The following is a 25,369-nucleotide window of genomic DNA, read 5'->3' as shown; positions in this document are numbered from 1 at the left end:
TTTCACCTGTGTTGCTCCCGTTCTTATGGATGGGAACGCTACGATGTGTCCAAAACACAGCTCTTCTTTCTTGGCCAAGTCTCACCCGAGCAGAATGGCCTTAGTATTAACCCCGTGTAAAGAGACGGACAGAACATTCTCCTGCAGCTGGCCTGTGAATTTCAAAGGGACTCCCATTTTTATAAGGAAAATTTAATTGACAGATTCACTTGGAGCAGAAGCAAAGATCCCGGAGGCCTGAGGGACAGGAAGCCGCCCTCTAGAGGGCGGACTGGAGGAGGCAGGGAAGTGGCCAAAGGCTCAATGTGAAGTTTAAGGAGCTTCAGTAAAGTCACCATACTCAGGACTTGCTGGTACAATCAGATCTTTTATGGAAACCAACGAAGGGGGTGAAGCTATGTGTACAGGTGATGGGAAAAATGCTGAAATATTTTATGCAGATTTGGATGGGGACATGAAAAAGGGGCTTGAAGAGGAGACTCCAGATTCCCACAGGCCACGGTCATTGGGAATGTAATGATTAATACTGTGTCGACTTAACTGGATTGAAGGAGCCAAGTATTGTTCCTGGGTATGTGTGTCTGTGAGGGTGTTGCCAAAAGAGATTAACATTTGAGTCAGTGGACTGGAAGAGGCAGACCCGCCCTCAGTCTGGGTGGGCACCATCTAATCAGCTGCCAGAGTGGCTAGAATAAGGCAGGCAGAAGACAGTGGAATGGGGAAACTTGCTGAGTCTTCTGGCCTGCATCTTTCTGCCATGCTGGATGCTTCCTGCCCTTGAACACCAGACTTCAAGTTCTTCAGCTTTTGGACCTTTAGACTTACACCAGTGATTTGCCAGGGGCTCTTCACCCTTTGGCCACGGACTGAAGGCTGCCCTGTCAGTTTCCCTACTTTTGAGGTTTAATTGGCACAGTTCAGCATGGCTGGGATGGCCTCAGGAAACTTACAATCATGGTGGAAGAGGAAGCAAACACATCTCTCTTCACACAGCAACAGGAAGAAGTGCTGAGCAAAGGGAGAAAAGCCCCTTATAAAACCATCAGATCTTGTGAGAACTCACTCACTATCATGAGAACAGCGTGGGAAGAATCACCCCTGTGATTCAATTATCTCCACCTGGTCCCACCCTTGACACGTGGGGATTGTTACAATCCAAGGTGAGATTTGGGTGGGGACACAGAGCCAAAACACATCAGGGAGTCGAACCAGGTTTACCCAAATTCCTGCCTGGCAAAGAGGCCCAGTCTTCATCAGCGGTATAAGATCATGAGCTCCAAGAGAGAAGGGGCCACAGCTGCAAAGGAGGCTTTGCCAAGAGGTCAATGAAGTGTATGTTTCAGGGCTTCTCACTTACATTGGCCCACTCCAAGGCAGCAGAAAAGTCTCAGCAGTTTTGTATCTGTGATTTTATTATTTTAAAGAGGGTCCCCCCAAATTGCATAAGCTTCGGGTCACAAAAACCTGGGCCTCCCCTGTTGATCTGCCTTTTTCACCACCGTATCCTCAGAGCTCCCCAGAATCATGCCTGACATACACTAGGGGACTCTTAACTTTTTGTATTATATGAGTGGATGAATGACAGATTGATGGAAGGAAGAAAACATGAATGAATGGATGGTTGAGCAGAAGAAGGGAGTGAAGGAGAGAGGAAACATGGATGAACAGGTGATTGGAGGAAGGAATGGATGGATAAAGGGATGGATGGATGGATGGATGGATGGATGGATGGATGGGAGCAAACATGGATACATGGACAGTTGGATGGATAGATGGATAGAAGGGAGGAGATATGATGGACAGTTGATGAAGGGAGGGAAGAAACACAATAGAAGGACAGTTCGATGGATGGATGGATGATGGACAGATGGATGGATAGATAATGAACAAATGGATGGATGGATAAAGGCAGAAAGAAGGGGCATGGGTGAAACGGTGATGTCCAGTTTACAACTGAAGAGAAATCGAAAGCTTTTGGCTAAAAGGGAAGAGTTCCATTTTAATTTAATTTATACAATGCTAAAAAATATCTTAGTTGGAAGGGGACCTCATGCACATAACAGAGAATTTCCAATAAAGAGCCACGCATCAGGAGGCTGAGGCAGGAGAATTGCCTGAACCCAGGAGGCGGAGGTTGCACTGAGCCGAGATCACGCCATTGCACTCCAGGCTGGGTAACAAGAGCAAAACTCCGTCTTGGAAAAAAAAAAAAAAAAAGAGCCACCCATGAAGACAGAAGAGCTTACAAGTAGTCCTCCACTGCCACGGATCAAACATGAAACATTCAAAGCAGGAGAAAACAAAACTGTTAAGTTCTGTTTATATTTCTGGTTTCAAGGTTAACTGTTTATTTTTAAAGTTTCCATCTTGATTAGTTCATTAGCCACCATTAGTAAATTTAGAAGTGCTTGAATGTCGAGAAGAATGTTTTCTCTCTAGCCTGCCTTGGCACAGCAGGGCCTGGGAGCAGCAGGGTGTTTCTGCGGACGTTTCTAATGGAGCTGGAAGCATCAGCTAAGGGGTCCTTGTTCTCATTTAAAGGTTCATGAGAAGATGAACCAAAGGCAGGCTGTGAAGTACTTGCATATTCTTCACTTGTTTCCCCTGTGGGTCCTCAGTTTTCAGGTGAGACGTGAAGACCTGGAGAGGGGAGAAAGACCTCCTCCATTTGCTGAGAATTAATGTTGAATGATCTGTTATTGATGATCTGCCATCCAGCTTCATCTTCAAAAGCGCCACCTAGGAAAACTATGCTGTAGTGACTTGTAAATTGAAATGTGTCCCCCAGAAGACACGTTCACCTGGAATGTGAGAACGTGAGCTTATTTGGAATAAAGATCTTCGCAGATGTAATTAATGATCTTGAGATGAGATCATTCAAGATGAGGGTGGGCCGTAAATCCAGTGTAAGAGATGGGAAAAGGGGAAGACCCAGAGACAGGGGAGGTCAGGAGAAGACAGAGGCATAGACGGGAGGAAGGCAGCTATGAGCTCAGACGCCTGGAGCCACCAGAGGCTGGAAGAGGCAAGGAGGAACCCTCCAACACCTTGATTTCAAACTTCTGGCCACTAGACAGTGAGACAATAAATTTCCGCTGTTTTATGCCAGCCAGTTTGTGGTCATTAGTTGCGGCATCCCTGGGAAACTCATCCAGATGCTTTCTCTATGTTGGCCCAAATGGAGCTGTGGTCAGCATGGGCTGACAGTAATGAAACTCTGTTTCCTCCTCCCCAACCTCTCCTTCGGTGATATAAAAAACTTGTCTAAGCGGCTGGGCACAGTGGCTCTCACCCAGTACTTTGGGAGGCCAAAGCAGGAGGATCACTTGAGTCCAGGAGTTTGATGAGACCAGCCTGGGCAACATAGTGAGACCAACCCCCTTCTAAAAAAATTTTTTTTTATTAGCTGGATGTGGTGGTGCACAGCTGTAGTCTCAGCTACTTGGGAGGCTGAAGTGGGAAGATCACTTGACCCCAGCAGATCAAAGCTGCAATGATCTATGATTGCACCACTGCACTCCGGCCTGGACAACAGAGCAAGACCCTGCCTCAAACAACAACAACAATTAAAAACTTGCCTAAGGGAGGTGGAAATTATCTAAGTGACATGGTAATTCTTTTTTCCTCCAGGATATAGAATCCCAAATAAATGTAAATATTTGGAGAAGTGGCTCTGTCCCTATCTTTGTCGGAGGCACCTATATGACCTTCATCACATTTTCATATCTATCTAATACAGCTGATAACTATTTGAAGCAGGCATTCTTATTATTGCATCTAATAAAATATGTATCTCGTAAACTCTGGCACACATGATGCCTTTTACGTGGTAAATGTCCCATAAGTCTTTATTGTATGAGGTGTGGGTGCGTGATGTTCACTTCTGAGATGATGCTAGCCGAATCGTTTTATTAACTGGGAAACTGTGGGATCCAAAATTTTAATTTAAAATTTATGAAAAATGTTTATTCCTGGGCCGGGCACGGTGGCTCAAGCCTGTAATCCCAGCACTTTGGGAGGCCGAGGTGGGTGGATCACAAGGTCGAGAGATCAAGACCATCCTGGTCAACATGGTGAAACCCCGTCTCTACTAAAGATACAAAAAATTAGCTGGGCATGGTGGCACGTGCCTGTAATCCCAGCTACTCAGGAGGCTGAGGCAGGAGAATTGCTTGAACCCAGGAGGCGGAGGTTGCACTGAGCCGAGATCACCCATTGCACTCCAGCCTGGGTAACAAGAGTGAAACTCCGTCTCAAAAAAAAAAAAAAAGAAAGAAAGAAAGAAAGAAAAATGTTTATTCCTTTGCAGGAAAAAAAGTCTTATTTTGCCAGAATCATAATTATCTGTGAAATTAATACTTTGATATGGTTTGAAAAAAGAAATCTGAGGATAATTCCTAAATCATTTTGCATTGGGTACATTTAGCAACAACATTAAGATTAAAGGCAACTATTAGAAGATTCTGATGGCACTAACAAGAGTAAGAATCATAGCTACAATGGATTGAGTGGGGACTCTGCTAAGTGCAAAGCCAGATGCTCTCACTGTTTCAGTGCTTCTCAACCGGGGTGATTTTTGTCCTAAAGGGATATTTGACAATGTCTAAAGACATCTTGCGTTGTCACAACTGGGCAGGACAAACAGGGGTAGCAGTGGGTAGACCAAGTATGCTGCTTTAACATTCTGTCACAGCCAGTCACGGTGGCTCATGCCTGTAATCTCAACACTTGGGGAGGCCGAGGCGGGTGGATCACTTGAGGTCGGGAGTTCGAGACCAGCCTGACCAACATGGAGAAACCCCATCTCTACTAAAAATACAAAAAATTAGACGGGCGTAGTGGCGCATTCCTGTAATCCCAGCTACTCAGAAGGCTGAGGCAGGAGAATTGCTTGAACCTAGGAGGTGGAGGTTGCGGTGAGCCGAGATCATGCCACTGCACTCCAGCCTGGGCAACAAGAGTGAAACTCCGCCTCAAACAAAACAAAACATTCTACCATAAACAGCCCAGAATATCAATAGTGTGAGGACAGAAAACCCTGGTGTACCTGAGGTCGTTTAGCCCTCTCTGCTCAAGCTCACTGGTAATGCCTGTTAGGAGGTGATTGACCCAGCCTGCAGATAAGGAGACTGACTTCCAGGCACAATGGATAATTACTCATATTCCCATGGCGAGCTTGGAAATGCTTCCTTACTCTATAAGGATATAACAAAATAGCAGTTATCTACCAAAATAGGGACTTGGGAGGGAAAACATGAAAGAAAAAGCAAGAATTCACAAATCCTCAGCGTCAGGCAGCCTGTGGAAATGCGGCTGCAATTTTGACTGCGTACGTTTCCGGATGAATACATCATGAATACATCATACATCCCAGTACCAAGGGGAACCTGTTTTGTGCAGTCTGCCACCCCAAGTTTGCCTCTTCTCTGATTTTTGTTCTCTGCTTTATCATCCATAATTGGATAACTTTTCTCCAATTTTCTCCTTGCAACAGCGAAGATAAAGTTTCTGTTTAATCATCCTCCTTTAAGCACTTGCAATCAGGCAGGATATTGCTGCTTTTAAAATAAGACAATGACATTTAATGACTTTCATTTTTTCCTATACAAAAGATTAATTTATATGCTGGAGTCATCGTTTCGTTGGGAAACTCAGTCTATTCTTTTTCAAATGGTGTGATATGATTAACAACTCAATCCCACCCCCTTTTATTTTTAACTTGGTGGCTTTCTCTGTGTATATTTACCTTCACAGTCTAATTTAGCCTTGGCTTTGGCTTTAGAATGAAATGAGTGAGAGGATCAGATGCGTCATGCCCTGTCCTCAGAGAGGTGACCTGGGCATCAACCGGTCCCTTCGCAGGGTACTGCTGGCTTGTTGGCAAGACAGAACCATCCCAGTGAGTGAATGGAGTATTTTGGACCTCACTTGAAATGCCTGCATAGCTCGACAGAACCCCTGTGACCTGACTTTGACATTCCCACCTCCCGCTGAATCCTTCCACATCCTCAGCTCTGGCCACTCCGGCCAGTTCCCTAGTTTCGAAATACCTATGTGTTCTCACATTTCCACACCTCTTATCAAAACTTTTCCTTCTGCCTGGATTCCTTCTCTCTGTTTCTTCCATCAAAATCCTGTCTATCCTTCAAAGTTCACGTCCAATGTCTGGTCCCTAAAGTCTTTGCAGATTCCCCTATGAAAGGGCGCACTCCCTCCTGGCCTGACACGGCCCCTGCTGTCAGGGCTCTCGTTCTTTTCTGCCGTTTATGATAACAGGGACAGTCACCACTCGCTGATTGCTCTTGCTGCCAGTCACCGCAGGGCCCCAGTGAAGTCTCACACAGCGCTGTGCTGCCAGATCATCCGGACCATTTTATAGACGAGGAAATCGAGGTGAAGAAGACTTCAGCAATGTGCTCAAGTTCACCCAGTTATTAAGAGGGCTTAGCGAGCTGTGGGCTCAAACCCATCACAACCTTTTCCCCCTTATAAAACCCCGTGAAAAGCCCCTTGCCGTGCTGAGAAGGAGAAGGGTCTGAGGGATTACCCAGCAGAGAGGGATCATCGTGGCCACGGCCAGATGCCTCTGTGGGCAGAGTGGGCCACCTCCCCCAACTCACTCACTGAAAAAAGTGGGCTCCACCTCCCCTACACAGCCCTGTGAACCTGTTTCATTTAGAAATTTCCACATACAGGCTCCTGTAACCCCAGCTATTCAAGAGGCTAAGGCAGGAGAATCGCTGGAACCCTGGAGGCGGTAGTTGCGGTGAGCTGAGATGGCGCCATTGCACTCCAGCCTGGGTGATGAAAGCAAGACTGTCTCAAAAAAAAAAAAAAAAAAAAAAAAAAAAAAAAAAAAATTACCACATTAAACATGCAAAAATGAAACCTTCTAAAACAGTACCATGAATCCGTATTAATAAAATGTATTTATCCATAATCTATGACAAGATTTCTACCACCAAAAACATCACACCACTTCATGTCTCCAGCAGAAGGAAAGGTTGCTGCCAATCCTCAGGCCAAGCCCAGGCCTCAGCAATTTGCTTCTCATTCTTCCTGATGTTAATGGCCAGTGTGACCTGTTTCCTAAGAGAAAAGACGCCCTTTTATGATGCAGCCTTGCAGCCCCTATTGTCTCTACTGCTCACGGATGACTTGATCCATTGTGATCATTTCGTGGCGCCCCCAAAGCTGTACATTACAGAAACTGGGAATTCCTCTTGCAAAGGGAGGAGTATGGAGATGCAATCAGGAAAAAGAAATTCTAGTTCCAAGAGTTTCGTGCCAGAATAGTTGTGCCATAACCCAGTAATTGCAGACAGAGGAGTGGTCCCATCTTTCCTTCCTTCCAACACCCTACCTACCACCCTCGCTGTCTGCCACAGACTATTTTAACTCCATGCTGGCCTTCAACCCAGTGCTACCCAGTGTAAACTGTGCCCTCCACCAGATTGCCTGTGGCCTGGAAAATCGTGGCAGCAGAGCTGTAGGCACCCTGGAGGTAACCTGATGAGTGGCTCTTAAACCCTTTCAGTTCCAAGCACCTTAAATAATTTGGTAGAAAAGCTCTGCACTGATCTCACCAAATGCTGGCTGAGATTTGGAACCAAAACTGGCATTCAGTGCTGGTGGGAATGCAAAAGGATGCAGCCACTTTGGAAGACTTTCAGTTCCTCACAAAAGTAAATATACTCTTACCGTATGATCCAGCAACCACACCCCTTCGTATTTACCCAAATGAGCTGAAAACTTATGTCCACACAAAAACCTCCACGTGGATATTTGTAGCAACTTTATTCATCGTTGCCAAAACTTGGACTCCAGATGACTTTAAGTAGGTAAATGGAAAAATAAACCGGGGTGTATCCAGACAATGGCATATTATTCAGCACTAAAAAGAAGTGAACTATCAAGCCACCAAAAACATGGAGATTCCTCAAAGGCAAATCACTTAGTGCAAGAATCCAGTCTGAAAAGGTTTCATATGATATGATTCCAACAATGTGAACCTGAAAAAGGCAAAACTATGAAGGCAGTGAAAAAAAAAAAATCAGTGGTTGCCAGGGGTTACAAGGAGGGAGGGATGCCTGGGTGGAGCACAGAGGGTTTTCGGGAGCACTGAAACTACTCTGTATACTGTAACGGTGGATACATGTCATCACACATGTCCAAGCCCGTAGAGTGTGCAACACCAAGAGTGAACCATAACCCTCACCACGGCCTGTGGGTGCTAATGATAAGCTACAGGGTAGCTCCACTCTGGTGGAGGACACTGATCATGCGGGAGGTTATGCATGTAGGAAGCAGGGGATCCTTGAAAAATCTCTGTACCTTCTGCCCAATTTTGCTGTGAACCTAAGACTGTTCTGAAAAATAAAATCTACTTAAAAAAAAAAAAAAAAGCTCTATCCCCCTCCCCGGAAAAATGTGCATGCACACAGGCTTTTACCTACAGTTTCAGGGGGTTGGTCCACAGCCCTATGAAGCCCCATGGTATTGAGACCCATGATCCAGTCCAGGAGTCCAAGACCAGCACAAATGGCCCAAATTGTGCAGCCAGCCAAAGATGTAGGACGAATATTCAGATCCTGGCCACCCACGGTGTTCCCCGCACCCTCACCCTCTCCTCATGCTAAATTACACATGCCTTTTCCATGATCACACATGGAGTCATTCATTAATGAGGAATAACATATATATCAAAATACACAACTCAATCCATGTTCACAAACTGAACACACCAACCAAGTCAACAGATAGAACACTCTGAGCACCCCAGTCATCCTCCTATGCCCCCAACTGTCACCCACACCCACAAAGGTCTGATTTATATAACCATACGTGGGTTTTGCTTCTTTTTGAACTTTATATAAATAGACTCACACAGTATACACCCATTTGCATCTCAATTCTTTCACTCAAAATTGTTTGGCATTGGCGCAATGTTTTTTGTTTTGTGAGCATATCATTGTATTACCATCAGCCACAGTTGTGACTGTCTTGCCATTTTAGACTTGGGAGACTAGGTGGCTGTTGACATTGCTGATTCCATGAGTGCATGAAACTGGATAACATATGAAATGCAAAATAAAACAAAATCAAAATGAAAATAAAAATTAAAAACCAAAATTGTGTTTGTGAGTTTCATCCATATTGTCGTGTATAATTGTAATTACAATGTTCCCTAGTATGACTATGTCACAATTTAATTATCTATTTAATTGTGAATGGACATTTGGGTTGTTTCCAGTCTGGGTTGTTGCAAATAGTGTTGCTATGTGACTTCTGTTGAACAAATGTACATAATTGCTCTCAGTATATGCCTGTTCACAGGATATGAGTTACTTTTAAATTTAGTATGTAATAACAAAATGTGTTTTCAAAGTAGATGTACAAATTTACATTCCCACCAGCAGTGAATCAAAGTTTCATTTGCTTCTTATACACCAACACATGGTAATGTCGGTCTTTTAAAGTTTAACCGCTTAGATAGGTGTTTAACTATGGCTGAACATGCATTTTCCTGGTAATCACCAAGGTTGAGCACGCTTTCAATGTTTATTGGTAATTTGTTTATCCTCTTTTGTAAAACATTTTATTCACATTTCTTTCCCAATTTTTCTGTTGGATTGTCTTTCTTCTTATTGGTTTGTAAGAGTTCTTTGCATATTCTGGTCATGAGTCCTTAGTCATATTTATATATTGCAAATATCTTATATCATTCTGAGCCTTGCCTTCTTATCCCCTAGTAGTATATTTTGGTGAACAAAGAGTTCTTAATTTTAACATAGTTCAACTTACTAAGCTGAGTAAGCTTATTTATGATTAAAGCTTTTTGTGTCATTCTCTAGAAAATTTTGCCTAATGTTGAGTCATGGAAGTATTCTCTGCATTTTCTTCCAGGAGTTTTATTGATTTATTTTCATATTTAGATATATGATCCATCTGGAATTGCTTTTTGCATATGTTATGAGATAGGAGTCATATGAATATTCCATATGAATATTCACTTATTTCAGTACCACTGATTTAAAGGCTATTCTATCCCCAGTGCACTGCAATGCCAATCATCTTTGACATAAATAAACTAACCTTGTACGTGTGGGTCTGTTTCTGGACTTTATTCTCTTCTGCTGGACTATTTGCTTACTCCTGTGGCAATGCTATGCTCTCTTGATTATTGTAGCTATATAATAACTCATTATTTAGTAGTGTTAAGTCTTCCAACTTTGTTCTTCTTTAAGATTGTTTTAGATATTTTACTCTTTGCATGTTTATGTAAATATAAGAATCAAATTGTGAATTTCCACAAAAATCATCCTGGAATTTAAGTTGGAATTGCACAGAATCTACAGATTAATTTGAGAGAGATTGAATGTCTTTACAGTACTAGATTTTTCTAATCAATGAACATGGTATACCTTTCCATTATTTAGGTATTCTTTATTTTTGCTTAATAATAGCTTATACATCTCAGGTTGTTGGTGCCTCACACGTTTTTCATTATGTTACTTCCTAGATATGTGTTGTTGGAAGCTGTCTTCCTTTGTTGTTTAGTGCTACTGGAAATGGTTACTTTATTATACTTTGTGATTTTGTTGTTATTGCTGCTCTGAAGAGAACAATTGATGTTTATACATGGACTTTGTATCCAGATCTTGCTAAACTGATTTATTAATTCTCAAAATTTTTTATTTATTAATTCTCACATTTTTTATGTTCTATACACATGTTATGTCATCTGTGAATAAAGACAGTTTTATTTCTTTCTCTTGAATTTTGTTATGTGTTTTCACCTTTTCCTGACTTACTGCACTAGCCAGGACCACCAGTAAAATGTAGAAGTTGTGACAGCAGCCATCCTTGTCTCACATGTAACTTCAGAGAGAAAACTTCTGATATTTCACCATTAAATATAATGTTTTGCAATAGAATTTTTGTCCAAGTTAGCACATTCTTTTTTATTGCCACTCTTAGTTTCTACTTTTTTGTCAAGTGATTTTACTGCATTTCTCTAGATGATCATTAGTGTTTTCCTAAATTATTCTGTTAACGTGGTGAATTATAGTAATCAATTTTTGAATGTTATACTAAATTCACATTTGTGGATAAACCCAACATGCTATGATATATTTTCTTTTACATAAAGCTTGTATTCAGTTTAGAGTATTTTATTTAAGATTTTTGTTTTTATAAGTGAAATTTGTCCACAGTTTTCCTTTCTCATAATGTCTTTATCAAGTGTTTATAAGATTATCCTAGCCTCATAAAGCAAATTGAGAAGGGACTCTTTTTCTACTTTTGGTAAAACTAGTGGGTTATTTATTTCTTAAACGTTTCACATAATCATCCAGTGAAACCATATGACACTGACACTTTCTTTGTGAGAAAGATTCCGTGACAGAATAAGTTTTATGGTAAGTTTTTTGATAGGCACAGGACTATTCATGTTTTCTATTTCTTATTGAGTCCATTGTAGTAATTGTTGCTTTTCTAACATTTTATCTGTCTATCCTGGTTTTCAAATGCCTTAGAATAAAGTTGTAGTATCATTTTTTAATATCTGTAGAATCTGTAATTATATCAGTTTTTCAATCCAAATTTTGGTTCTCTCTCTCTTTTTCTCTCTCCCTTTCTCTCACCTTCTCTCAACTTATAGAAGTTTGTCAATTTTATTAGTCTTTTAAAAGAATGAACATATGATTTTATTAATGTATTTCTATTATGTGTTGATTCTATCTTAATTTCTACCTTTATCTTTCTTATTCCTTCTTTCTACTTTCTTTAGATTTCATTTGCTATTTTTTTTTTAATTTATTGACACGGAGATTTAGACCATTGATTTTCAACCTTTCTTCTTTTCTTATTTATTTTAAAATTATAAATTTCCCTCTAAGCAAAGTTTTAGGTGCATCTTTTTATTTTTTAGACAGGGTCTCACCCTGTCACCCAGGATGGAGTGTGCAGTGATGCAATCATGGTTCACTGCAACCTTGACCTCCCAGGCTCAATCAATCCTCTCACTTCATCCTCCCAATTTGCAAGGACTACAGGTGTGCACCACCATTCCTGGCTAATTGTTTTTCATTGTTTTTTAGAGCCAGAGTCTCTCTATGTTGCCCAGGCTGATCTTAAACTCCTAGACTCAAGCACTCCTTCCACCTCAGCCTTCCAAACTGCTGGGATTACAGACATGAACCACCATGCCCAACCACATCCCACTTTTTTGATATGTTATATTTTCATTTTCCTTAAGTTAAAAATATTTTATAATTTCTTCTTAGATGATGATGATTATTATTATTAATTGTATTTGGGTTCTGGGGTACATGTGCATACCCTCATCCTGCAGGAGTGTTGCATAGGTACATACATGCCATGGTGATTTGCTATCTCCATCTCCCCCCTCCCCCTCATCACCTACATCAGGCATTTCTCCTGGTGTTATCCCTCCCCATCCTCCCTGTGCTCCCCCACGCTGTCCCCCCTCCCCTCCACCCCCCTACCTGGCCCAGTGAGTGTTGTTCCCTTCTCTGTGCCCAAGTGTTCTCATTGTTCATTGCCTGCCTATGAGTGAAAACATGTGGTGTCTGGTTTTCTGTTCTTGCGTCAGTTTGCTGAGAATGATGGTTTCTAGGTTCATCCATGTCTCTACAAATGACACAAACTCATCGTTTTTTATGGCTGCATAGTAGTCCATGGTGTATATGTGCCACATCTTTTTTGTCCAGTCTATCATCAATGGGCATTTGCATTGGTTCCAGGTCTTTGCTATCATAAACAGTGCTACAATGAACATATGTGTCTTTATGACAGAATGATTTATAATCCTTTGGGTATATACGAAGTAGTGAGATTGCTGGGTCAAATGGAATTTCTATTTCTAGATTCTTGAGGAATTGCCACACTGTCTTCCACAATGGTTGAACTAATTTACACTCCCACCAACAGCGTAAAAGTGTTCCTTTTTCTCCATATCCTCTCCAGCATCTGTTGTCTCTAGATTTTTTTAATGATCACCATTCTAACTGGCATGAGATGGTATCTCAATGTGGTTTTGATTTGCATTTCTCTAATGACCAGTGATGATAAGCATTTTTCGTGTTTGTTGGCCACATATTTGTCTTCTTTTGAAAAGTGTCTGTTCATATCCTTCGCCCACTTCTGAATGGGTTTGTTTGTTTGTTTTCTTGTAAATCTGCTTTAGTTCTTTGCAGATTCTGGATATTAGCCCTTTGTCTGATGGGTAGATTGGGAAAATTTTTTCCCATTCTGTTGGTTGCCAGTTTATTCTAATGAATGTTTCTTTTGCTGTGCAGAAGCTGTGGAGTTTAATTAGGTCCTATATGTCTATTTTGGCTTTTGTTGCCATTGTTTTTGGTGTCTTAGTCATGAAGTCCTTGCCTGTGCCTATGTCCTGAATGATTTTGCCAAGGTTTTCTTCTAGGGTTTTTATGGTGTTAGTTCTTATGTTTAAATCTTTAATCCATCTGGAGTTAATTTTTCTATCAGGTGTAAAGAAGGGGTCCAGTTTCAGTTTCCTGCATACAGCTAGCTAGTTTTCCCAACACCATTTATTAAACAGGGACTCTTTCCCCATTGCTTGTTTTTGTACATTTTATCAAAGATCAGATTGTTGTAGATGTGTGGCATTGCTTCCAAGACCTCTGTTCTGTTCCATTAGTCTATAGCTCTGTTTTGGTACCAGTACCATGCTGTTTTGATTACTGTAGCCTTGTAGTATAGTTTGAAGTCAGGTAGCGTGCTGCCTCCAGTTTTGTTCTTTTTGATTAGGATTGTCTTGGCTATGTGGGCTCTCTTTTGGTTCCATATAAAGTTTAAAGTGGTTTTTCCCCCAGTTCTGTGAAGAAGGTCAATGGTAGCTTAATGGGGATAGCATTGAATCTATAAAATACTTTGGACAGTATGGCCATTTTCACAATATTCATTCTTCCTAACCTTGAGCATGGAATTTTTTCCCATCTGTTTGTGTCCTCTCTTATTTTCTTGATCAGTGGTTTGTAGTTCTCCTTGAAGAGATCTTTTACCTCCTTTGTTAGTTGTATTCCTAAGTATTTTATTCTCTTTGTAGTGATTGTAAACGGAATTTCACTCATAATTTGGCTCTCTGTCTGTTATTAGTGTATAGGAATGCTTGTGATTTCTGCACATTGATTTTATATCCTGAGACTTTGCCAGAGTTGCTTATCAGCTTAAGGAGGTTTTGGGCTGAAACTATGGGGTCTTCTAAATATATGATCAGGTCATCTGCAAATACGGACAATTTGACTTCTTTTCCTAATTGAATGCCCTTTATTTCTTTTTCTTGCCTAATTGCTCTGGCTAGAACTTCCAATACTATATCAAATAGGAATGGTGAGAGAGGGCATCCTTGTCTAGTGCCAATTTTTAAAAGGAATGCTTCTAATTTTTGCCCATTTAGTATGATATTAGCTGTGGGTTTGAGGTAAATAGCTTTTATTGTTTTGAGATACGTTCCATCGATATCTAGTTTATTGAGAGTTTTTAGCATAAAGCACTGTTGAATTTTGTTGAAGGCCTTCTCTGCATCTATTGAGATAATCATGTGGTTTTTGTCTTTGGTTCTATTTATGTGGTGAATTACGTTTATAGATTTGCATATGTTGAACCAGCCTTGCATCCCCAGGATGAAGCCTACTTGATCATGGTGGAGAAGCTTTTTGATATGCTGTTGGATTTCATTTGCCAGTTTTTATTGAAGATTTTTGCATCAATGTTCATCATGGATATTGGCCTGAAGTTTTCTTTTTTAGTTGTGTCTCTGCCAGATTTTGGTATCAGGATGATGTTGGTCTCTTAGAAAGAGTTAGGGAGAATTCCCTCTTTTTGTATTGTTTGGAATAGTTTCAACAGGAATGGTACCAGCTCTTCTTTGTAAGTGTGGTAGAATTCAGCTGTGAACCTCTCTAGACCTGGACTTTTTTTGATTGGTAGGCTATTAATTGCTACCTCAAGTTCAGACCTTGTTATTGGTCTAGTCAGGGTTTCAACTTCTTCTTGGCTTAGTCTTCGGAGTGTACAAGTGTCCATGAATTCATCCATTTATTCCAGATTTACTGGTTTATGTGCATAAAGTTGTTTGTAGTAATCTCTGGTGGTAGTTTGTATTTCCGAGGAATCAGTGGTGATTTCCCCTTTATCATTTTTTATTGCATCTATTCGATTCTTCTCTCTTTTCTTTTTTATTAGTCTAGCTAGCAGTCTGTCTATTTGTTGATCTTTTCAAAAAACCAGCTCCTGGGTTTATTGATTTTTTGAAGGGTTTTTTCTGTCTCTATCTCCTTCAGTTCTGCTCTGATCTTAGTTATTTCTTTTCTTCTACTTGCTTTTGAGTTTTTTTGGCTGTTGCTCCTCTAGCTCTTTCCATTTTGACAATAGGGTGTCAATTTTACATCTTTTCTTCTTTCTCACGTGGGCATTTGTTGCTATAAATTTCCCTCTAGACACTGCTTTAAATGTGTCCCACAGGATCTGGTACATTGTGTCTTCATTCTCATTGTGTTCAAAGAAGATTTTTATTTCTGCCTTCATTTCATTGTTTATCCATTCATCATGCAGGAGCAAGTTGTTCAGTTTCCATGTGATTGTGCGGTTTTGAGTGCTTTTCTTAATCTTGAGTTCTAATTTGATTGCACTATGGTCTGAGAGACTGTTTCTTATGATTTCCATTATTTTGCATTTGCTGAGGAGTGATTTACTTCCAATTATGTGGTCAATTTTGGAGTAAGTGCGACGTGGTGCTGAGAAGAATGTGTATTCTGTGGATTTGGGGTGGAGTGTCCTGTAAATGTTTATTAGGTCCGCTTGTTCCAAATCTGCATTCAAGTCCTGGATATCCTTGTTGACTTTCTGTCTCGTTGACCTGTCCAATATTATCACTATTATTGTGCAGGAGTCTAAGTCTCTTTGTAGGTCTTTAAGAACTTGCTTTATGTATCTGGGTGCTCCTGCATTGAGTGCATATTTAGGATAGTTAGCTCTTCTTGTTTCATTGATCCTTTTACCATAATATAATGCCCTTATTTGTCTCTTTTGATCTTTGTTAGTTTAAAGTTCATTTTATCAGAGACTAGGATTGTTACCCCTGGCTTTTTTGCTCTCCATTTGCTTGGTAAGTCTTCTTCCATCCCTTTATTTTGAGTCTATGTGAGTCTTTGCATGTGAGATGGGTCTCTGGAATACAGCACACCAATGGGTCTTGACTTTTTATCCAATTTGCTGGTCTGTGTCTTTTGATTGGGGTGTTTAGGCCATTTACATTCAACGTTAATATTGTTATGTTTGAATTTCATCCTGCCATTTTGTTACAGGCTGGTTGTTTTGCCCGTTAATTGACATGGCTCCTTCATTGACTCATTATTCTTTACTATTTGGTACATTTTTGCAGTGGCTGGTATTGGTTGTTCCTCTCCCTGTTTAGTACTTCCTTCAGTAGCTCCTGTAAGGCAGGTCTTGTAGTGACGAAATCTCTCAGCAATTGCTTGTCCATAAAGGATTTTATTTCTCCTTCACTTATGAAGCTTAGTTTGGCTGGACATGAAATTCTGGCTTGAAAGTTATTTTCTTTAAAGATGTTGAATATTGGCCTCCCACTCTCTTCTAGCTTGTAGGGTTTCTGCCGAGAGATCTGCTGTGAGTCTGATGGTCTTTTCTTTGTGGGCGACTCGACCTTTCTCTCTGGCTACCCTTAGGATTTTTTCCTTCATTTCAACCCTGGTGAATCTGACAACTATGTGCTTTGGGATTGTTCTTCTTGAGGAATATCTTTGTAGTGTTCTCTGTATTTCCTGGATTTGAATGTTGGCCTGCCTTATTAGGTTGGGAAAGTTCTCATGGATAATATCTTGAAGAGCATTTTCCAACTTGGATTAATTCTCCCCGTCACATTCAGTTACGCCGATCAGGTGTAGATTAAGTTTTTTCACATAATCCCATAGTTCTTGGAGGCTTTGTTCATTATTTTTCATTTTTTTCTCTAATCTTGCCTTCTTGTTTTATTTCATTGATTTGATCTTCTATCTCTGATATCCTTTCTTCTGCTTGATTGATTCAGCTGTTGAAACTCGTGTATGCCTCGCGAAGTTCTCGTGCTGTGTTTTTCAGCTCCATCAAGTCGTTTATGTTCTTCTTCAAGCTGGTTATTCTAGTTAGCATTTCGTCTAACCTTTTTTCAAAGTTCTTAGTTTCTTTGCATTGAGTTAGAACATGGTCTTTTAACCCACCTTCTGAAGCCTGCTTCTGTCAATTTGTCAGATTCATTCTCTTTTTTTGTTTCCTTGATGGTGAGGAGTTGTGATCCCTGAAGAAGAGGTGTTCTGTTCTTTGATGGTTTCATCCTTTTTGCAGTTTTTTTTTCCCATCTTCATGGATTTATCTCCCTTTGATCTTTGAAGTTGGTGATTTCAGGAGTCTCTGAGTGACTTTTTTTCTGTTGAGGTTGGAGCTGTATCTTTTTGGCCTGTAGAGGGCGATGCTGGGCTCCCGGGTGCAGTCAGGGTGCTGGGTGGGTGGTCCTTCCCTGGAGTTTGTTTGCAGGTGAGATTGGCCCCGCCTTCCCCATGGCGTCTCTCCTTCCCCAGCTGGATCTTCCTGGTTGGGGTCAAGCTGGTGTATTTGCTGCCAACCTCTCTAGCGAGGGCTTCAGTTTAAGTTCTGTGGAGGTGGGGCCTGCCAGGCCTTATGGTCTGTTTCCCTGCTTTCAACTCTGCCTCCCTCTGTGGGACGGTCCGTCCCGCTGGCGTTGGTCCAAACTCTCCCAGGTCCCTGCAGCAGCTTGCCCCGCGGGCGGTGGCTGCTGCTCAGATTTGCATCCATTACCTGTGGCGCCCCACCTTCTGGCACCGCTCTCCTGGACTGTGGATTGCAGGAGGGATGAGGTAAGCACAGAATCCAAAACAGAGCACCGAGGGGGTTAAGTCCCCCAACCCTCCCAGCCGGCTGCTCATTCCAGGTGGGGACGTGCCCCCCATCTTGATTTGCACCCCTGGGTGGCTGTCACCCCGCGGCTCCTTCCCTGGGCCTAATTTCAGTGCCCTATCTCTCCCACAAAAACGAACCCGGCACCTGGTTTGGAATTCTGAAGTCCTCTAGCCCTCTGCTTCTCATTCCCTGGGAGCTGCATTCTGGTGCTGGCTTCTCTCCAAGATTATTTTTTACCTACGAGTTAATTGGAAGCATATTGCTTAATTTCAAAATATTTGGAGAATTTCTAATTAACTTTTTAAAAATTCATTTCTAGGCCAGGCATGGTGGCTCATGACTGTAATCCCAACACTTTGGGGGGGGCGGGGCTGAAGCAGGAAGATCACTTCAGGCTATGAGTTCAAGACCAGCCTGGCCAACATGGCAAAACTTCCATCTCTACTAAAAATACGAAATTAGCCGGGTGTGGTGATATGACTGTAGTCCCAGCACTTTGGGAAGCTGGAGCAGGAAGATCTCTTCAGGTCAGGAGTTAAGACCAGCCTAGTCAATATGGTGAAACTCCATCTCTACTAAAAATACAAAAATTAGCCAGATGTGGTGGCACACCTGTAGTCCCATCTATTTGGGAGGCTAAGGCAGGAGAATCACTTGAACCCAGGAGGCGGAGGCTGCAGTGAGCCGAGATCATGCCACTGCACTCCAGCCTTGCCATCAGAGTAAGACCCTGTCTCAGGGAAAAAAAATTAAATAAATAAATATTTGTTTCTACTTTAATTCCACTGTGGTCAGAGATTATCCTCTGAGTACTTCGAAACTTATTTAGACTCTCTTTATGATCTATTACATGGTCAATGATAACGGTTGGTAAATATTTCATATAGTCTTGAAAAGACAGTTTAATCTGTCCTTTTAGGGTAAAATGTTCTATGTCAATTAGGCTCAAGGTTGTTAATTGTGTTGTTCCAATATTTTTCTTACTGAATTTCAGCTATATGTTCTAGCAATTACTGAGCGAAGTCTATTAAAGCCTGCCACTATAATTGTGGAACTGTCTCTTATTTTATCAGTATTTGCTGTGAAGCTATGTTATTATGTTTCTTGATGAACTGGTTTATGTATCATTATAAAATGTCTCTGTTTATCACTGGTAATGCTCTTGTCTTAAAGTCTATTTTGTGTTGTATTAGTAAAACTACAAAATCTTCAACTTGGTTGTTTTTTCAGAGTGTGTCTTTTCCTTTGCTTTATGTTAAACCTTTCTGCATGCTACTATTAAATTTCCATAGTTGGGCTTTATTCTGTTATCTATTCTGACAATATTTGTATTTTAATTGAATCCATCCATTTACACTTAATTTTTTTTTTACATTTAATGTACTGGCTAAGATATATATTCAAATCTGTTGTTTTAATACTGCTTTTTATTTGTCCTGTATTTTTTTTTATTTTCCTTTTTGCCTTCTTATGGGTTAATCAAATATTTTGTGTTACTCTGATTCTCTATTAACCTGTGAATTATACACTATTTTGGTACTTGTTAAGTTGTCACTGGATTGCAACATGTCTCCTTGACTTATTTGAGTATAATTTAAATGAGTGCCTTTATCAAGTCCTAAATAATTCAAGAAATTCAGAGCCCTTTAAGTCCATTTGCATCACTTTCTCCTTCCCCTTGTGTTAACTGGTGTCACACATCTTAATTCTACATATATTTCAAAACCTGAAAGATAGTATCATGTTCTTCTGTGCAGCCAATGTACTATTACCTGGAGGCTTACCCATTTCTTTGGCTGGAGTGCAGTGGCATGACCTCAGCTCGCTGCAACCTCTGCCTCCCAGGTTTGAGCAATTCTCCTGTCTCCACCTACAGAGTAGCTGGAATTACAGGCACGCACCACCATGCCCAGCTGATTTTTGTATTTTTTAGTAGAGACAGAGTTTCATGATGTTGGCCAGGCTGGTCTCGAACTCCTGAACTCAGGTAATCCACCAGCCTCAGCCTCCCAAAGTGCTGGGATTACAGGCATGAGCCACTGCGCCCAGCCTTCTTCCATATTTTTCTAATTCCATCTCGGATCATTTTCTTTCTATCTGAAGAAATTCCTTTACTATTTCTTTTAGTGCCAGTGTCTTGACAACTAACTTTCTGGTTTTGTTTGACAGGAAATGTTTGTATTTACTGTTACTTTTGAAAATATTTTTTCTGTGGATAGAATTCTGAGTTGATAAGTTTCTGTTCTTTCAGCATTTTAAAGTTGCTGTTCCATTGTTTGCTGGCTTCCATCATTCTGGCCAAGAAATCCGTTGAAAGTCTTATCAATGCTCCTTTAAAGGTAATATAGCCCTGTTAGCTGCTTTTAATATTTTTTCTTTGTCTTTAGTTTTTGGCAGTTTCACTAGGATGTGACTAGGGTAGTTTTCTCAATATTCATCCTGGGTAGAGTTTGTAGGTCTTCTTGAATTTGTGATTTGACATATTATATCAGTTTTTGAAAATCCAGAATTCTCTTCAAATGTTATTGCTGATCACTCTCTGATATGGTTTGCTTTTGTGTCCCTACTGAAATCTCATCTGGAATTGTAATCCCCACATGTTGAGAGAGTGGTCTGGTGGGAGGTGACTGAATCATGGGGGTGTACTTCCCCCTTGCTGTTCTCATGGTAGAATGCTCACGAGATCTGGTCGTTTGATGTGTGTGGCTCTTCCTCCTTTCTTGTTCTCCTTCTCTCTACTTGCTTCCCCTTTGCCTTCCACCATGATTGTAAGTTTCCTGAGGCCTCCTAGCCATGCTTCCTGTTAAGCCTGTGGAACTATGAGTCAATTAAACCTCTTTTCCTTATAAATTACCCAGTCTCAGGTAGTTCTTTAGAGCAGTGTGAAAATGAACTAATACACTTTCCCTCTCCTTTCCTTTAATTACACATAAGTTTGACTTTTCCATCATTTCTCTCATGTTTTTTCTTTATAATTTTCACCCTTTTTCTCTTCAAGGTTTAGTCTGAATATGTCTTACTAATCTGTCTTCCTGGTGACTAATCCTCTCTTTAGTGTGTAAAATTTGCTATTAAACCTATTAGATTTTATATTTGTGTTATTTGTCTTCTCAGTTTTACACTTTTTATTTGGTTCTTTTTATGAATTTCAGTTCTCTGAAGAAATTATCTGTCTTATCTATTTTTTGAACTTATAAATTGCAGTTAATTTAAAGGTCCATGTCTAAAAAGTGCAGTACCTGATTTACCTGTGGTTCTGTTTCTATCTTCTGATTTTTTTTTCTCCCTCTTTTGATCCTGTTTCTTGGTATGCCTAGATTTTCTTTCTTTCTCTTTATTTCTTTCCTTCCTTCCTTTTTTTTTTTTTTTTTTTGAGACAGAGTCTAATGCTGTCACCCAGGCTGGAGTGTAGTGGCATGATCTTGGCTCACTGCCACCTCCACCTCCTGGGTTCAAGCAATTCTCCTATCTCAGCCTCCCAAGTAGCCGGGATTACAGGCACACACCACCACACCCAGCTAATTTTTGTGTTTTTAGTAGAGATGGGGTTTCACCATGTGGGCCAGGCTGGTCTTGAACTCCTGACCTCAAGTGATCTGCCCACCTTGGCCTCCCAAAGTGCTAGGATTACAGGTGTGAGCCACTGCACCCAGTTTGGTGTGCCTAGAATTTTTAATTGAGAGCCAGATAAGGTATATAAAAAGTGGAAAAGGTCAGGATAGTGAGGTCTTCCTCCAAATAAGCTTAACTCTATCATCTTTCAGACACCTAGAGTAAGAGCAGATAGCTTCCAATCTAGTCAGTGACATTGTTGACCTGAGTCTGAGTAACAGTCTTTCTAAAGCTCTAGTTCACACTATCTAAGGGCGTAACCCTCTAGGCGTCCAATTCAGAACCTTACTTACTGGGAGTATTTACTAGGAGTAAGTTTGTCTAGGCATCCTTACTAGGGCCCCTCCTCCTAGGCAGCTCCTGAATTTATCACTCCATGAAATTGCCAATAATTTGCTATTTTCTCACCTACTTTTTTTTCTTGGATTCCTAGCCTCTTGCGCTGTGCAACTATGAGTTGGTAAATACCTAAAGGTTAAAAGTATCACATATTGGGCTCCCTTTCTTTCACTTCCCTTCTTTCCGTGGTTTTGATTCCTTGTGTTCTGGTTTACCTAAGTAGCCCCAATCTCCAATTTTGTTTTGCTAGCCCTGCAAGATTAGAAGAATTCTCCTGGCTTCTCTGCCTCTTAGCAAGGAACTTTTACCAGACTTTTCAGCCTCTTGTCACAAGCAAACTTCAATAAATTACCCCAAAGTAAAAACAAGATACAGAATGTTGAGCTAAACTCAATGACTCCTTCACACTCCAAGATCTTTGCCTATCAGATCTTGGCTATCATAGCAGATCTACAATGCTTTCAAACAGATGTTTTTGGTTTGGGTTTTTAATTTAATTTTATATGGATTTTCTAGTTGTTCTCAGTGGGACTGTTGGTCTAATATAAGCTTCTCTGTCATATACAAAAGGCAAAATCTCATTAAGTTTTATTTCAGCATGGAATTCAGGATCCAAACAATATAACCCCAACTATTCTTACTAATTTTACCTCCTTCCTTCTCCTACATGGGCTATACACTTTGCTTTTTCTCCTCTCAGCATTTGCTCCTATGGTTTCTTTACCAGAAATGTCACTGCCTGCCAATCCCACCTGTCATTTTCCAGGACTCATCAAAAATATCACTTTCTCTGTGACTCCTGTCTCCATCCTGCCAGCAGCACGTGATCCTCTCCTTTGCTGACCTGCCACTGCCCTGTCTTTGAGACATTATGTTCCTGTCCTAACACTAAGCTTGGACTTAGATCATTCACATAGGCTTGAGGGCAACATCACTTCATTCAGATCTATGAATCAACTCGAAATTTAATATATCTGTAGAAGTCAGGAATCTTAGATGTCAGTGGCAGAAACTTAATCAAATTGGCTTAACCAAAACTGAAAGGAATATGATGGCTCAAACAACTGAAAACTCCAGATATAGCTCTACTTCAGGCACACCTGGATCCAGGAGCTCAAATTATATCTATAAAAAGCTATATTTCTATGTCTTTCTGTTTTGCTTTCTCTCGTGTTGGTTTTATTCTCTAAAACGCTTCTCGAACAGAGCAGCACTCCCCCACAAGAGTTTCCTAGCTGCACCAGGCCACAGCCTCCCAATCATTAACTTCAGAGGACAAGGAGGAACACTTTTCAGCAAGTGCTCAAGCAAAAGTTCTCAGATGCATTCTGATTGGATGAAAGTTTTCAGATGCATTCTGATTGGATGAACTTGGTCACACGCCCATCCTAGATCAATTACGGTGGTCAGAGAGGCGACGTACTTTAATTGCATGGCCCAGGTGAGGTTGAATGATCAACCCCATTTAACCAGGAAGACGAAGAATGGAGAAATGATCTCCTTAGAAAATTTAGGGATCTATTATCAGAAGACAGTGATGGCTGCATGCTGACAAGGCAAAAAACCACAATCTTTCATTGAGGTGACAGCCTCTCAGGAAGGATATTATCTAATCCACATCATAAATTACACCTGGAGACCCAGCTGTCCTTTAGTGAATTGAAAACACGACAGCTTTGTGGCTCACTTTCTAAGGCTGATATCCCAAGAAATTCTACTCAATGCAAATCTGATGCTCCGCAATCTGTCTTACTGATAAAGCTTCCGAAACCTTCTGCGCCCATGATTCTGTTCACAATGCTACCACACCAGCTGTTTGCAACAACCACGTCTCTTACAAAGCTCTGAATCCCCTTACCCCATCTTGACTGAATCATCCTCAACACATGAAGAATCTTGGCTGTCAGTTCCTCCCTAGCGAGGATTACCTGTGGTTTAGGGACGACTTGGCAGCTTCCTCCCCAGGGAACTGTTCCCTTTGTCATTTTTGGTCTCTGCACCTGGGGTCGGGGCTGGTGCCAGCACTCACCGATGAGAAGGAGGCTCAGTGACTGCCCTCCCAGGTGTTGGTGACCCTGCCTCTTCCGCAGGCTGCTAGTGTCTTTCTGGAGTGATATCCAGCAGCCAGCCTGCCATAGACAACACAGTCTCAGCCCTTCTTGCTGAGGAGATGTTCTACCTGAATACTGCACCAAGTGCAGCAGATGTCTTAAAGCACTTTGCACGTTTTGCCAGGGAAAATGCTATTTTTAAGAGGAATAAATGGTAATGTCAATGTGCATAACCTTTGATACAGTATCCCTGTTTCTAAGAATTTATCTTAAGGAAATTATTATAGACATACAAAGATACAGGTAGAAGGATATTCACTGAAGCATTATCCTTAATAACAAAAGGTTAAAAAGGGGGAGGGGCCTAAATTTTCATCAGTATCAGAAAGACCACAGAAATGGTCATCTCAGATGAGTCATGGACCCTTTTGCAACCATTAAAAACAATGTGTTTAGGCTGGGTGCTGTGGCTCAAGCCTGGAATCCCAGCACTTTGGGAGGCCGAGGTGGGTGGATCACTTTAGGCCAGGAGTTTGAAAACAGCTTGGCAAACATGGTAAAACCCCGCCTCTACTATAAATACAAAAATTAGCTGGGTGTGATGCTGGGTGCCTATAATCCCAGCTACTCAGAGATTGAGGCAGGAGAATTGCTTGAACCCAGGAGGGTGAGGTTGCAGTGAGCCGAGATCACACCACTGCACTCCAGCCTGGGTGACAGAGCAAGACTCCGTCTCAAAAAACAAACACAAAAACCAAAAAGTGCTCAAATATTCACTAACTTGGAAAAGTGGTATAAAGTGTTCAATGTATAGTGAGAAAAGCTAAAAATTAGTATATTCAGCTTATATATTTTTTAAAGATTAATCTTGGTGAATAAATTCACATGGAAGCAGGTTTAAAAAGATATATACCCAAAGACTAGCTGTGGTTATTGCTGGATAGTATAATGACAACTGATTTTTGGCTCTTGTGTATGAAGAATCATCATCTCATTCCCTTCTAAGTGAAATGGGAAAACTTCTACACCCTTCCAAATAGCCTCATCCACATCAGCATCAGACCACAAACACAACATCTGTTTTAAAGAAATTTGCTTCTGTTAACTGGGCTCCAAAGGACAATTGCAATTTTTTTTAAAGCATGAGTATTAGCCCCGAACATGGTTTTATTGGTGGCAAAAAAAAAAATTTTTTTTTAATGCTCTAATGTTGGGAAGGGACCAACTTTCAAAACCAGAAGCAGGCGTCTGAGGCCAAGAGTCCCGGCTTGAACATAAAAACCAGAGACAGGTCTCCCGTTGGGCTGGGATTTGGGGCAGCTCCTCTTTAAATGCTGGGCTGCTGGGAAATTTCTCGCCCATTTCCCAAACTCTGAAACACTGTTCCATTGTCTCTAAAATAC

Source organism: Saimiri boliviensis, chromosome 12 (assembly GCF_048565385.1).
Source record: "Saimiri boliviensis isolate mSaiBol1 chromosome 12, mSaiBol1.pri, whole genome shotgun sequence".
Classification (NCBI taxonomy): domain Eukaryota; kingdom Metazoa; phylum Chordata; class Mammalia; order Primates; family Cebidae; genus Saimiri; species Saimiri boliviensis.
Note: the sequence above shows the minus strand (reverse complement) of the source record.